Here is a 14790-nt window from a genome sequence, read left to right on the forward strand (position 1 = left end):
GAGTCCGCACCCCAGTCCCGCCCTGCCCGCGTCTCTCGGCTGGCTCGGCTAGGCTCGCGTGGCACCCGCCCCTGTCCTCTTCGTGGCCGGCGCCGCCGCTGCAGCTGCACATCCTCCGGCTTAGCTCGCCATTGCAACAGGAGCCCCTCACGTCACGCACGGCGCGTTATGAAGCGGCCCCGGCGGCGGTGGAGCCTGGCCCCTCTCGGGATCCGTCCGCGCCGCCGGATTGGCGCAAAAGTGAATGGGGGGCGGTTCACGTGGCCAAAGTTTAACAAAAAAAAAAAAAAAAAAAAAAAACCCTCCCGGCGCGCGCTAGGCGCCCGCCCCGCCCGCGCGGTCTGCGGCTGGGCTGCCGGGGCGGAGGGGGCGTGGGGCCTGCTCGGCGCCGGCGGGGGCCCGGGCCGCGGCGCCCTGCAGCCCGTTATCCGCCCGGCGACCACGCCCCCGCCGGTCCGTGCTCGGACTCTTGGCGGCGGCGCCCAGCCCTGGCCCCGGGGCGTCCTCTCCCCGGGACCGTGTCCTCCAGGCGGCCCCATCCTGCTAGATGCACTGCTGGCGTGAAGCTGAGGAGGGATTTTTAAAGAAGGGGCTTCTTGGTCCCCAAACTCTGCACGAACCGCTCGTTCCATCTGTTGAGACTGTCCTCACATAAACCCCACTGCCCACGCCCTGCCCTCCAGCCAGGCGGACCTGACCGTCTACCTTCCCCGCGTCTTCCCGATTCACACTGCACCTTTGTTCCCGCCGTTATGTGGGCAGGAACGAGCACATATAGAATAAACAGTGCAGGAGCCGTTTGAGACGTGCAAGCTTAGAGAGTGAACCGTGAATTCACTTACCTTGTTCCCTGCCCCTAGTTTCTAAGCTTAAAAAAAAAAAAAAAAAAACCCGTATTTAATGCCCAAGGTCCTAACACTGCTAGTCTTTAATGGATTTGAAGAAATGGTAGGTGATGTTAATACTCTGGATGGTAAACACTACTTTTATTTACATTCTTTTTGGGCAGATAGTCGACTAGTACCCCCAATCTACCTGAATCTTTGTCAATATTTCTACATATTCATCCATAAAAGTGCCGTGTATTTCTAGAGACAGGTTTTGAATAACAGCCTCTCTAGGATGGATTTTAAATTTTATACATTTCCTCTTTTTAAAAAGAAACTTAGTAAGGCTACAAAAGCCAAGAAAGTGTCCATACAACTAATGTTTGCATAGAGTAAATATTAGTCTTGTTACTTAGTCGCCAATATATTGGGGTTTTCTAATGAAACTCCTGGAGAGCAAAGTGTTTCCCTGGGCCTGACAGGTCCCCTTCATGTCATCAAATGAATTAGGGACAGAAAGTAAGCATGCTTGGGGTAATCCTTTGGATCTTTCTTCATTGTTAATATGACCAAATATTTGAAATATTACACAATTTGAAGTGGCAAGTTGTGGGAGATACAGACACAGTCTCTGCAATTGAATGGTGGTCACTGTTGTTATTCTTCAGATATTACCACTTTCTTTGGCACTTGTGATTTATGTCAAAAATAGTTCATTACCCACCTTCCCCACAGATTCCCTCCCGAAGAGGTGATCCACATCTAAAAATAAAATGCTCATTATACAGTGAACACAGGATTCCAGCAGTGGTCTTGGGCAAAATACAGAACATATAACCATGAATTACAGGCTTGAAAACCATCCAAAGGGGTTTCCAGTAAGACCATAAGCCACAAATGCCAAGTAGTCACCAGATGCCCCAAATTCAGCAACAGCCCCATAATTCACAATGATTTCCATAAAGCACGAATCTGGCAAGACACAGATGTTCAATCTGGTGACATACTTAATGAGTTCAGTATTTTCTAACCTGCCTAAAACCCTGTATATTTCCTCTTCTAGACTGAAATCCAATGAAAAGCATATAAACATGTGTTGGGACTTACCATTTTGTGGCTGGTAAACATTTTGTCCTCCTCAATTTCTTGCTTCCTAGATCCATAGCCTCACCTGCCTCATCTGCAGACTCATGAAGTGTGTCTTTCATGATGTAGAGAGGATTCCCTATTCTCCATAAAGCCTGAGTCTGACCATTTAGAACGCCCAGTACAAAGAGAATGTGACATAGGTGAAGTCCTCCCAGGAAAAGCAGGGTGATGCCTGCCCACAGGATGGTGGGAAGGGAGGAGAGCCAGGGACCTATAGAAGTCAGCCAGGGGCTCCCGGAGCCTCTACACTGGTGAAAGGGCCGCTTCCCGAGTGCAGCCTGGGGATAGGGAGGGGAAGCTTCAACACAGCTGGAAGCAGCAGCTCCATCTTCAAGCTGAGATAGTTCTCCCTGGGAAGGATCTAAAGATGTCCCATCAAGGGCCCCTGCAGAGGCCTGAATCAGGAGGGGATTTCATAGCTGAAGGCAAATGCCAGGATTTCAGTGACAGCCCAAAGGGCCGAATCGGTAACTCCACTGTGGAGGCCTGCCTGTCTGGACACCAGCCCCACCAGCTCCTGCACAGCCATTACCAGCAAGGATCTTGGGAGGATGGCGTGCATCTGAGACCCCAGCCTACCAATGCACACACAGCACCCTCCTCAAAACCTGCTCCAGGCCAGGCAGCTCCTCACTCCCTATGTCTCCCTCCCCCTGATTTATTTTTAAAGGTGAGGAGAAGTCAGGTTGATCAGATTTCGTAGGCATTGCATTGCACCTTAGTAAACGGAGGAAAGAACTATTTCTCGATTTCGCTGCACTAGGAGCCCTCCCTCTTAGGTTGAGAGACTCGTTGACTATTTTTCCCATCTTAAACAAGGAGTGGTGTTTGGGACACCTGGGCGGCTCTGTGGGTTGAACATCCAACTCTTGATTTCGGCTCAGGTCGTGATCTCGCGGTGCATGAGTTGGAGCCCCACACTGGGCTCTGCGCTGACAGTGCAGAGCCTGCTTGGGATTCTCTCTCTCCTTCTCTCTCTACCCCTCCCCAACTCATGCTGTGTGTGTGTGTGTGTGTGTGTCTCCTTCTCTCAAAATAAATAAACTTAAAAAAAAAAAAAAAAAAGAGTGGAGTTAGCCACACTCAGAAAAACTTGCAAGGGAAGCCCCAAACTAGAGAGTTATTTAAGAATGAAAGTTCCTAATGGCACACACACCACCTAAGATGGGGGCCCCCGGCTGGCTCGGGTGCAGAATTCGGGTTCTGGTCATCCCTCTACACGACGAAGTCCCACCAGGAACAAGCTGCACACCCCCCTCAGGGGCTCAGTTTCCTCATCCCCAAATGGGTCTTTCCACACGTCATGTTAAAGTCCCTTCTCCGTGATTCTAGACTGATATTTAGAAATGTGTTCAAAAATGCCATGCTATCTAACTTCATTTCTGTCTTCATGCAGTGTGATTATCTATGTCATGTACCTAAAATTCATCTCTACCTACATTACTGAACATTTTCTCACAAATTGCAATCCTCTTCCCACCCACGTTACATTTATTTTTTCTGTTGCTAATACATTGAATGCCTGTAACAGGTATAACATTTCATATAATTTGCAGCAATTTCTTGGAAACCCTTGGTAAATACCTCAATTGTTTGTTGGCAGCAAGCCTTGAGCAACCGACAGAGTTCCCTGTAAGGGCTTCTTTAAAGACACAGCTCCTAGACTCCAGACTTAGACAAGGGGCCCTGCAAAAAGTGGTAATCATTTTTTAAAACCTTTAGAAACACCTCTTTTGAGAAACAGCAAATTCAGAGGAGGCAGTTATAATAATTGGTCTTTTCAGAAGGTTCTGTTCATTGCCTGCAAAGAAGAAAACCTATAATGACCATTTTACTAAGATTGCCACTTAACCTCTTTTAACCCAATAAAACTTTGCTTTATTATTAATGATGCTATTAAACTGGCATTTAAGGTCCTCATTAGCTAATTACTTTTGCTCAATATTTCCTTCTATTTGCAGCATTTCCAGGCAGATGCAGGAAAGGACAAGCTACTGTGGCTTATGTTCTGGCTTCCAGACATGAGTGGATCTGACACTGGTTGTGCTAGAATGATCTTCATGCTTCTTTGGTCTCTGCTTATCAGCTCTGTCCATTCTTTCTGTCAGATACTGAGTCATTATGGGTGTGCTTCTCACACAAGAGTGTGTGTTTGACAGACAGAAGAAACTCAGCACCACTCTGCATGCTGGGCGGATGGGATGTAATCTTACTAACTAGGAAACATTGGCTGACGCCAGCACAGGCGCTATTGAGAAACAGCCTGAATGTTCTCTGCAAGATAACCTCACTGCGGAGGCCGGGAACAGTTTGCTTCTAGGCTAAGACTTAATCCTTGTAGAGCAGAGAAGTTTGCTTTTCCCATCCTTTGCCAAGAAATGCCATTAATCTTTAGAGCAGTGCCAGAGTTTCCACAGCTGGAAAGTTTGCACAAAGACAAAGCTTCCATTCCACAGGAGGGGGGGGGAGGAGTGCCCCCCCCCCCCATCAGAACACAAGCACTAGGCGGCAGCATGGCCACCTTCAGGGGTCCATATGGTGGTCAGACCTGGTCACCTCGTGGAAACGCTCCAGACATATATGCAGCTCAGACTCTCTCTGTTTTACTCACAGCCTAATGAAGCATAAAATTGCTTGGAGGAAAAAAATATGCAAGTTGCAGAAGAAGTTTTAAGCTACAAATTGAGGCAACAGAAATTCATATCCACAAACACATAGAGTGCAAAGCAAGAATAAGAAAACATCAACAGGGCACCTGGGTTAAGCATCTGACTTTGGCTCAGGTCATGATCTCGCAGTTAGAGAGTTTGAGCCCCGCGTTGAGCTCCATGCTGATAGCTCAGAGCCTGCTTCAAATTCTGTCTCTCTCTGCGCCACCTCTGCTCGTGTTCTCTCTCTGTGTCTCTCTCAAAGAATAAATAAACATTAAAAAATTTTAAGAAAACATCAATGACATAAAACCTGCTCAAACGACCCCATGTCATTAATCTTTCACATGCCTTGTTGTGTTATCACGCCCATGCTAGGGTCATAAATACATCATTACCCATCTGATGCGTTATAAGGATGACTATCCAGAAGTGATATTAAGGCCTCTACAAGAGTTCAAAATAAAAATAGTATGATGATGCACTCTGTTGGAGAGTCTGGAGAAAGAGGCTCTCCAACAGTCTGGGGGCAAAATCATGCAACCCACTGAGAAGGTAATTTGGTCAAAATTGCAAAATACAAGTGCATTGACTTTTAACCCAGCAATGCCACTTCTGAGAATTTGTTCCCCAGCAATACCAGTACAAAATGACACTTGTACATGGTTATTCTCTGCCCGAGTGTCCATTTCATGAGGAATAGAGAAATAAACAATGGTGCATCCATCAGAGAAGGAAATAGTCTGCAGATGGAAAACAGAGCAAGGAAGCATTCACCTCCTACTGAGATGGAAAGAGCATGATGTGGTACAGAACAAAGAGCAGAGAGAATAAGAATCTTGCTAGTGTTTTTATAACAAAACACTAGAAGGATGCACAAGAAATAAGAAAAGCCCCAGGTGTGGGGCTTGGCAGTTAAGGGAAAATGTGAGTGAGATTTCCCAGTAGAGACTTAAATATTTGTCTGATTTTTTGTTACATGATTGTATTATGTATCAAACCCTCCAAAAAATGATACCAATTTCCCACAAATTGAAGCCCAAAGATGATAGTAACAGAGTATTGATCACTAAGACCACGAATTCTCCCGGACCATTTATTTGGTGCAACTGCTCCTGTTTGATGCAAGTGGAAACCTGGACCCAGAGAAATGAAACCAGTTGGCCACGTGGGTGCTGCCACCAACTAATTAGCCAATACCTCAGCCCAGAATGCCTCAGATTCTAAGCAAGAATCCCCCAAATATTTTCTTTCAAGTTTTGGCTCTCACCCCTCAGCAAGCAGCTAAAATGAAAATTTCAGAGATATAATCAAGCTTTTACTTTCTAATTTCCCTAATACATCATTGTAAGTGTTCTACCAGCGTGGAGATGCCATTAAGAGTCCTCTCAAACCATCAAAATCCCTATGCTACTTTAAGAATTTATTTCTCTACTTGTTTTATCCTGGTTCCTCCTCGTACTTTATTTTTGGCCCCACCATAATCTCAGGACCTCATGCCATGTCTTTTATTTTTTTGTAACGTTAAACGTATAAAAAATATCAATCTTTTAAAATTTTCTTATGCTAACAGTATTAAATACACCAAAGCTATCAAGGGCAGTGCCAGAACATTGTGACGATGGCGCCCTCTTGTGGTATATAACTATTCCTGTTAAATTGACATCTATAATCTTGGACTCAGAATAATGGTTAGATTTTTTTTAATTTTACGGTTTATAATAACCTGTTTCTAGGGGCACATGGGTGGCACAGTCAGTTGAGCATCAGACTCTTGATTTTGGCTCAGGTCGTGATCGCACAGTCATGGGATCAAGCCCCGCATCAGGCTCTGTGTGTGGTGAATGTGGAGCTTCTTTGGGATTTTCTCTCTCCCTCTGCCCCTCTCCCCTGTTTGCGCTCTCTCTCTCTCTCTCTCTCTCTCTCTCTCTCTCGCTTTGTCTCTCAAATAAAACAAGAAGAAGAAGCAGAAGGAGGAGGAGGAGAAGGTGGAGAAGGAGGAGAAGAAGGAGGAGGAGGAGGAGAAGGAGAAGAAGGAGGAGGAGGAGGAGGAGGAGAAGGGGGAGAAGGAGAAGGAGAAGGAGACTCTGTTTCTAATCACTGCCTTACCAGAATTTTCCAAGAAGATAACCTGGTCTTGGATTTGTGGCTAACCGGTTTGTAAAACCGTAAAATGAGAGGAGTTGAGCTTAAAAAGCTCCAGTTAGAATCTACCCCTTGCTTCTTGAAGCTGAATGAGAAATTCAGGAAGTGTGGTAAGTGTCTGTAATTTTAACAAGCGCTGGTGAGATTCTGATACCCAGATAGTTTTGAGAGCCATGGATCTCTGCTTTCATGGGAGAAATGGGTCATATCCCCCATCAGTGAAGACTACCAGCCAGTGTAAATGGATTGCGTGTGGTAGTAGATGCTCAGGGAGAATCTTTAGCTTCCTGCATGTCCTGGAGATCACAGCTACAGAATTCACACCGGAGAGGGTGTCTGCCAGCCCTTGAAGCAGCTGTTGGAAGTAAAAATATTTTCTTTGCAATTCTCCTTAAGATGCCACCTTTAACACATTTGCACTCATACGAACTGTCAGTGACATGGTCATCTGTACATGGCGTTTGCCTTTGTTGTGTCCCCCAAGAAGGGCCCAGGTCCCCAGTTACACCTAAACTCAGGGGGCACTCTGAAAATGTGCCCTCCTGCTGGCCAAATGGAAAAGAAGACTCAAAGATAACACACTTTAATATCACAAACTAGAAGTGGTCTTTTTTTAAATCATTTTATTTTAATTTTTTTCATCATGACAAGTATTCTCTTTAATCCCATCCAGTTCCCCCATCTCCCCACCCACCTCCCCTCTGGTAACCATCAATTGGTTCTCTATAATTGAGTCTGTTTCTTGGTTTTCCTCTCTCTCTCTCTCTCTTCCCCTATGCTCGGTTGTTTTGTTTCTTTTTTTTAAATTTCTTTAATGTTTATTTATTTTGAGAGAGAGAGAGAGAGAGAGAGTGCGAGGAGGAGTGGGTCAGAGAGAGAGAGAGAGAGAGAGAGAATCTCAAGCAGGCTCCATGCTGCCAGAACAGAGCCCAATGTGGGGCTTGAACCCACAACCTGTGAGATCATGACCTGAGCCAAAATCAAGAGTCGGACACTTAACCAACTGAGCTACCCAGGCGCCCCTGGTTGTTTTGTTTCTTAAATTCCACATATGAGTGAAATCATATGGTATTTGTCCTTTTCTGACTGACTGGTTTTGCCTAGCATAATACTCTCTAGTTCCATCCATGTCATTGCAAATGGACACTTGGCTGAATAATATTCCATTTTATACACATATAAAGTTATATATATATATATATATATATATATATATATATATATATAAAATATTCCATTATATATATAATGTGTACACAATATGTGTACACACATATATGTGTGTGTGTATATATATATATATATATATAACTTCTTTATATTCATCCATCTTTATCCATCCATCTATCAATGGACACTTGGGCTGTTTCCATAATTTGGCTACTGTAGGTAATGCTTCTATAAACATAAGGGTGCATATATTCCTTTGAGTTAGTGTTTTTGAAGTCTTTGGGTAAATAAATACTCATAGTGTGATTGCTAGATCGTAGGTTAGTTCTATTTTTAATTTTTTGAGGACCCCCCCCCCATACTGTTTTCCACAGTGGCTATACCAATTTGCATTCCCACCAACAGTGCAAGAGGGTGCCTATTTCTCACCAACACTTGTTGTTTCTTGTGTTTTTTATTTTAGGCATTTTGACAAGTGTGAGGTGATCTCTTTTGAGCTTTGATGTGCATTTCCCTGATGATGAGTGATGTTGAGCATCTTTTCATGTGTCTGTTGGCCATCTGTGTGACTTCTTTGGAGAAATGTCTGTTCATGACTTCTGCCCGTTTTTTAATTGGATTATTTGGTTTTGGGGTATTGACTTGTATCAGTTCTTTATATATTTTGGATACTACCCTTTTATCGGACATGTCATTTGCAAATATCTTCTCCCATTCTGCAGTTTGCTTTTTAGCTTTGTCATTTTTTTAGTTTTGTTAATTGTTTCCCTCACTGTGCAAAAAAGCTTTTTATTTTGATGTAGTCCCAATAGTTTATTTTTGCTTTTGTTTCCCTTGCCTCAGGAGTCGTATTTAGAAAAATGTTGCTACAGCCAATTCAGAGAGATTACTTCCTATGTTCTCTTCAAGGATTTTTATGGTTTCAGGTCTCATATTTAAGTCTTTAATCTATTTTGAGTTTATTTTCTGTCTGGTGAAAAAAAAAAATGGTACAGCTTCATTCTTTTTCATGTGCCTGTCCAGTTCTCCTAACACAATTTGCTGAAGGGACTGTCCTTTTCCCATTGTATATTCATTCCCTTTGTCAAAGATTAACTGACCATATAATCATGGGCTTATTTCTGGGTTTTCTGTTCTAGTCTATTATCTATGTGTCTATTTTTATGACAGTACCATACTGTTTTGTTAATATAATTTGAAATCTGAAATTGTGTTTTTCTTTTTCAAGATTGTTTTGGCTACTCAAGGCTTTTTGTGGTTCCATACAAATTTTAGGATTGTTCGTTCTAGTTCTGTGAAAAATGCTGCTGGTATTTTGGTAAGGATTGCATTAAATCTATAGATTACTTTGGGTAGTATAGATATTTTAACAATATTTGTTCTTGCAACCCATGAACATGGAATGTCTTTCCATTTCCTTGTGTCTCCTTGAGTTTCTTTTATCAGTGTTACAGTTTTCAGAGTACAGATCTTTCACCTCTTTGGTTGTTTATTCCTAGATGTTTTATTGTTTTGGTGCAATTCTAATTGGGATTGTTTTTTAATATCACTTTCTGCCTGCTTCATTATTAGTGTATAGGAATTATGTATAGTGTATAGTAATACAACAGATTTCTGCACATTGATTTTGTATCCTGTGACTTCAGTGAATTCATTTATCAGTTCTAGTAGTTTTGGTGGACTCTTCAGGGCTTTCTGTGTATAGAGTATCATGTCATCTGCAAATAGCAAGAATTTGACTTCTTTCTTACCAATTTGGATGCCTTTTCTTTATTTTTCTTATCTGATTGCTGCAGCTAGGACTTCCAGTACTATGTTGAATAAAAGTGGTGAGAGTGGACATCCTTGTCTTATTCCTGACTGTAAGGGAAAGGCTCTGAGGTTTTCACCTTTGAGTATGATGTTAGCTGTGGGTTTGTCATAGATGGCCTTTATTATGTTGAGTCATGTTTTCTCTAACCCTGTTGAGGATTTTTATTATGAATGGATGTACTTTGTCAAATGCCTTTTCTGCATGTATGGAGATGATCATACAGTTTTTATCCTTTCTCTCACTGATGTGATACATCATGTTGATTGTTTTGCAAATATTAAACCACCTTGCATTTCAGGAATAAATCCCACTTGATGGTGGTGTATGATTTTTTAAAATATATTGTTGGATTTGGTTTGCTAATATTTTGTTGAGGATTTTTGCATCTATATTCATGAGATATTGGCTTGTAATTCTCTTTTTGTGTGTGCCCTTATCTGTTTTTGGTATCAGGGTGATACTGGCCTCACAGAATGAATTTGCAAGTTTTCCTTCCTTTTTTATTTTTTTGGAATAGCTTGAGAAGAATGGGTATTAACTCTTCTTTAAATGTTTGGTAGAATTCATCTGTGAAGTTGTCTGGTCCTGGACTTTTGCTTTTTGGGAGATTTTTGATTACTGATTCAATATCATTGCTGGTGATTGGTCTGCTCAAATTTTCTATTTCTTCCTGCTTTAGTTTTGGTAGGTTATATGTCTCTAGGAATTTATTCATATCTTCTAAGCTGTCCAATTTGTTGGTATATAGGTTTTCATAATGTTCTCTTACAATTGTTTGTAATTCTGTGGTGTTGTTTTTTATTTCTTCTCTTCCATTAGTAATGTTGTTTATTTGAGTCCTCTGTCATTTTTTTTTAATGAGTCTTGCTAGAGGTTTATTGATTTCGTTGATCTTTTCAAAGAACCAGCTCCTGGTTTCTTGATTCATTCTGTTGTGGGGTTTTTGTTATTGTTGTTTTGTTTTGTTTCAGTTTCTCTATAATTTGTTTCTGCTCTCGTTTTGTTATTTCTTTCCTTTTGCTGTGTTTGGGTTTTGTTTGCTCTTTTTCTATCTCCTTTAGGTGTTAGGTTAGGTTGTTTATTTGAGATTTTTCTTGCTTTTTGAGGTAAGCCTGTGTTGCTATAAGCTTCTTTCTTAGAACCACATTTGCTGCATCTCAACGAGTTGGGGGGGGGGGGGCACTGTGTTTCCATTTTCATTTGTTTCCATGTAATTTTTTATTTCTTCTTTGATTTCTTGGTTGGCCCATTCATTGTTTAATAGCATGTTATTTAACTTCAGTGTCTTTGTGGTCTTTCCAGGTTTTTTCTTATGATTGATTTCTAGCTTCATAATGTTGTGGACTGAAAAGATACAGGGTATGACTTCAGTGTTTTTGAATCTGTTAAGACTTGGGTTGTGGCCTAATATGTGATCTGTTCTGGAAAATGTTCCATGTGCCCTTGAAAAGAATGTGTATTCTGCTGTTTTAGGATGGAATATTCTAAATATGTCTGTTAAATCCATTTGGTCCAGTGTGTCATTCAAAGTCACTGTTTCATTTTTTTTCATATGAATGACCTTTCCATCAATGTAAGTGGGGCGTTAAAGTCCCTATTATTATTGTACTGCTATCAATTATTTCTGTTATGTTTGTTATTAGCTGTTCTATGTGTTTTGGTGCTTTCATGTTGAGTACATAAATATTTACAATTGTTAAAGGATTTCCCCCTTTATTATTATATAGTGTCCTTCTTTGTCTCTTGCTACAGTCTTTGTTTTAAAGTCTATTTTGTCCAATTAAGTATTGCTACCCTAGCTTTCTTTTGGCATCCATTTGTATAATAAATGTTTCTCCTTCCCCTCACTTTCATTTATTTTTTAAGTTTATTTATTTATTTTGAGAGAGAGAGAGTGTGTGGGGTGGGGGAGGAGGCAGAGAGAGAGGGAAAGAGAGAGAATCCCAAGCAAGCTCCAAGCTGTTAGCTCAGAGCCCGATGTGGGCTTGAACTCATGAACCATGAGATCATGACCTGAGCCAAAGTCAGACACTTAACCATCTGAGCCACCCAAGCACTCCTCCATGCAGTCACTCTCAATATGCAGGTGTCTTTTGGTCGGAAATGAGTTTCTTATAGGCTAGAAGTGGTCTTAAGTTTCATCTGGCCCTGCTGCAAGACAGAATAATTTAATCATTTCAATGAAGTAGAAAATAATGGAGAAATTCTACTGAACTAGTATAATTTGTTTTCTTGTCTACATTTTCTGGGTTTCCCAACATTTTCCGATAAATATTTTATTTGATTACATGAGAAAAATATCTCTGCCATTGCTAAATCCATTTTAGTTCTAAATATTTCATAGTAATAGAGCCAAGTGCTTTGGTTACAAGAGGGTGGATATCAGAAGCAAGGGTGAGAAGCTGTGTAACTTAGGCTCAGACAGGAGCTTCCCATGACACTTGCCTGGAACATGTACCAGGCCCAAACCACCACTGTTTTACTCCTTTGTGAAATTTTGTGATATCAAGAGAGCAAAGCTGACAAAAACTCAAAGATCCCGCAGAGAGCTCTGATCCTGCGCCAGAACAACCTGTGCTATCAGAGTCCAGTCAGAGGACAGAAATCTTGCCAGTTATTTGAACAAAACAAATTTTTTACGTCTTTTTAAGTAGGTTCCATGCCCAGTGTGGGGATCAAACTTACAACCCTGAAATCAAGAGTCACATGCTCTACCAACTGAACCAGCCAGATGCCCCTGAACAAAAATAATTTTTAAAAAGTTTTATTGAGGTCTAATTGGTATATAATAAACTGCACTGGTTCTAAATGTACAATGTGATAAGTTTTGATATATGTATTAAATGTATCAATCACTGCTATGGTCTGAATGATTATGTCCCTGCCACCACCAAATTCGTATGTTGAAATCCTAATCTCCAAGATGATGGTATTAGGAGGTGGGGCCTTTGGGAGGTGATTAGGTCCTGAGAGTGGAGCCCTCTTGGATGGAATCAGTACCTTTATAATAGGGACACCACAAATCTCCCTGGCATCCAAATGAGGACATGTGAGCACATACTGAGAGGGCTAAGATGTGGAATGGACCCTCATCCAGCCATTCTAGCACCTTGATCTCAGACTTCCAGCCTCCAGAATTATGACAGACAAACTTCTGTTGTTTCTAAGCCACACATTCTGTGATATTTTGTTATAACAGCCTAAAGGGACTGAGACAACCACAGTCAAGATATAGACCTATCACACTCAAATTTACTCCTTCCCTGTCTCCAGCTTCCATCTCAGGCAACCACTGATCTACCCTCAGGCTAGTGTGCATTTTCTAGAGTTTTGTACAAATGGAATCATACAGTATGTACTTTTTCATCTGGCTCTTTTCACACACATTAGTTATTTTTAAATCTATCCATGTTGTGCATATCAATAGTTCATTCCATTTTATTGCTGAGTAGCATTCTATTTCATGGACATACTGCAATTTATCCATCCAACTGTCGGTGGACATTTGCATTGATTGTGATTTGGACTATTACATGTAAAGCAGTTATGAACATTCATATGCAAATCTTTGCATATGCTTTCATTTTCCTTGGGCAAATACATATGAGTGGAATGGCTGGATCATATCATAGGTGTGATTTAACTTTTTAAGGAAGCTCCAAACCATTTTCCATTTTATATTCCTACCAGCATTGTGTGAGAATTTCAGTTCTTCCATATTTGTGCCAATACTTGGAATAGTGAGTCATTTTAACCTTTCTACTAAGTGTGTAGTAGAATGTCATGGCGGTTTTAATTTATATTTTCTTCATGACTAATGATGGTGAGCATATTTTCATATGCTTTTTGGCCATCCATATGTCTTCTGGGTGAATTGTTTATATAGTTTGTGCCTATTAAAATGTTTGTCTTTCTTTCTTTCTTTCTTTCTTTCTTTCTTTCTTTCTTTCTTTCTTCCCCTCGTCATCCTCCTCCTCCTCCACCACCTCCCTCTCTCATCCCCTTCTTCTTCTCCTTCCTCCTCCTCCTCTTCCCCTTCTCTTCCTTCTCTTCCTCCACCACCTCCTCCTCTCCTCCCCTTCTTCTTCTCCTTCCTCCTCCTCCTCTTCCTCTTCCCTCTTCCTCCTCCTCCTTCTTCTTCTTCTTCTTCTTCTTCTTCTTCTTCTTCAACCTCCCTGGTCAAGTTTATTCCTAGGTATCTTATTTGTGTTGATGCAGTTGCAAATGGGATCACTAATTTCTCTTTTTGCAACTTCATTATTAGTGTTAAAAATGTAACTGATTTGTACATATTGATTTTGAATCCCTTGACTTTACTGAATTCATTTATCAGTTCTAGTAGTGTTTGGGTGGAGTCTAGGGTTTTCTATATGTAGTATCATGTCATCTGCAAATAGCGAGAATTTGACTTCTTCCTTACCAATTTTGATGCTTTTTCTTTCTTTTTCTTGCCTGATTGATGCAGAGAGGACTTCCAGTACTATGCTGAATAAAAGTGGTAAGAGTAGACATCCTTGTTCCTGATTTTAGAGGAAAAGCTCTCAGTTTTTCCCCATTAAGGATGATGTTAGCTGTGGGTTTTTCATATATGGCCTTTATTATGTTGAGGTATTTTCCCTCTAAACCTATTTTGGTGAGACTTTTTATCATGAATGAATGTTGTACTTTGTCAAATGCTTTTTCTGCATTCATTGAGATGATCATATGGTTTTTATCCTTTCTCTTATTAATGCGATGCATCATGTTGATTGATGTGTGAATACTGAACAACTTGTAGGAGGGCTGACAACACCGACTCCATCTTTAGCCCTCCATCTTGTTCATTCCCACACAACGACTACCCTTGGGGCTATGTCCTTCAGGCCCCTTACAGATTAATGTATACCCTGACCAGAATGCGGGAAGGCTTGTTCTGATCTTCCCTAAAGTGGCACACAGAAGGCACCACTTTGGATAACTACCCTTTGACATCCCCACCATGATCCCCTCACTATAAAAACAGTGGGTAAAGGTCCAGATGGGGGTGAAAAATAGCTGT

Source organism: Panthera tigris, chromosome B3, assembly GCF_018350195.1.
Source record: "Panthera tigris isolate Pti1 chromosome B3, P.tigris_Pti1_mat1.1, whole genome shotgun sequence".
Classification (NCBI taxonomy): Eukaryota; Metazoa; Chordata; class Mammalia; order Carnivora; family Felidae; genus Panthera; species Panthera tigris.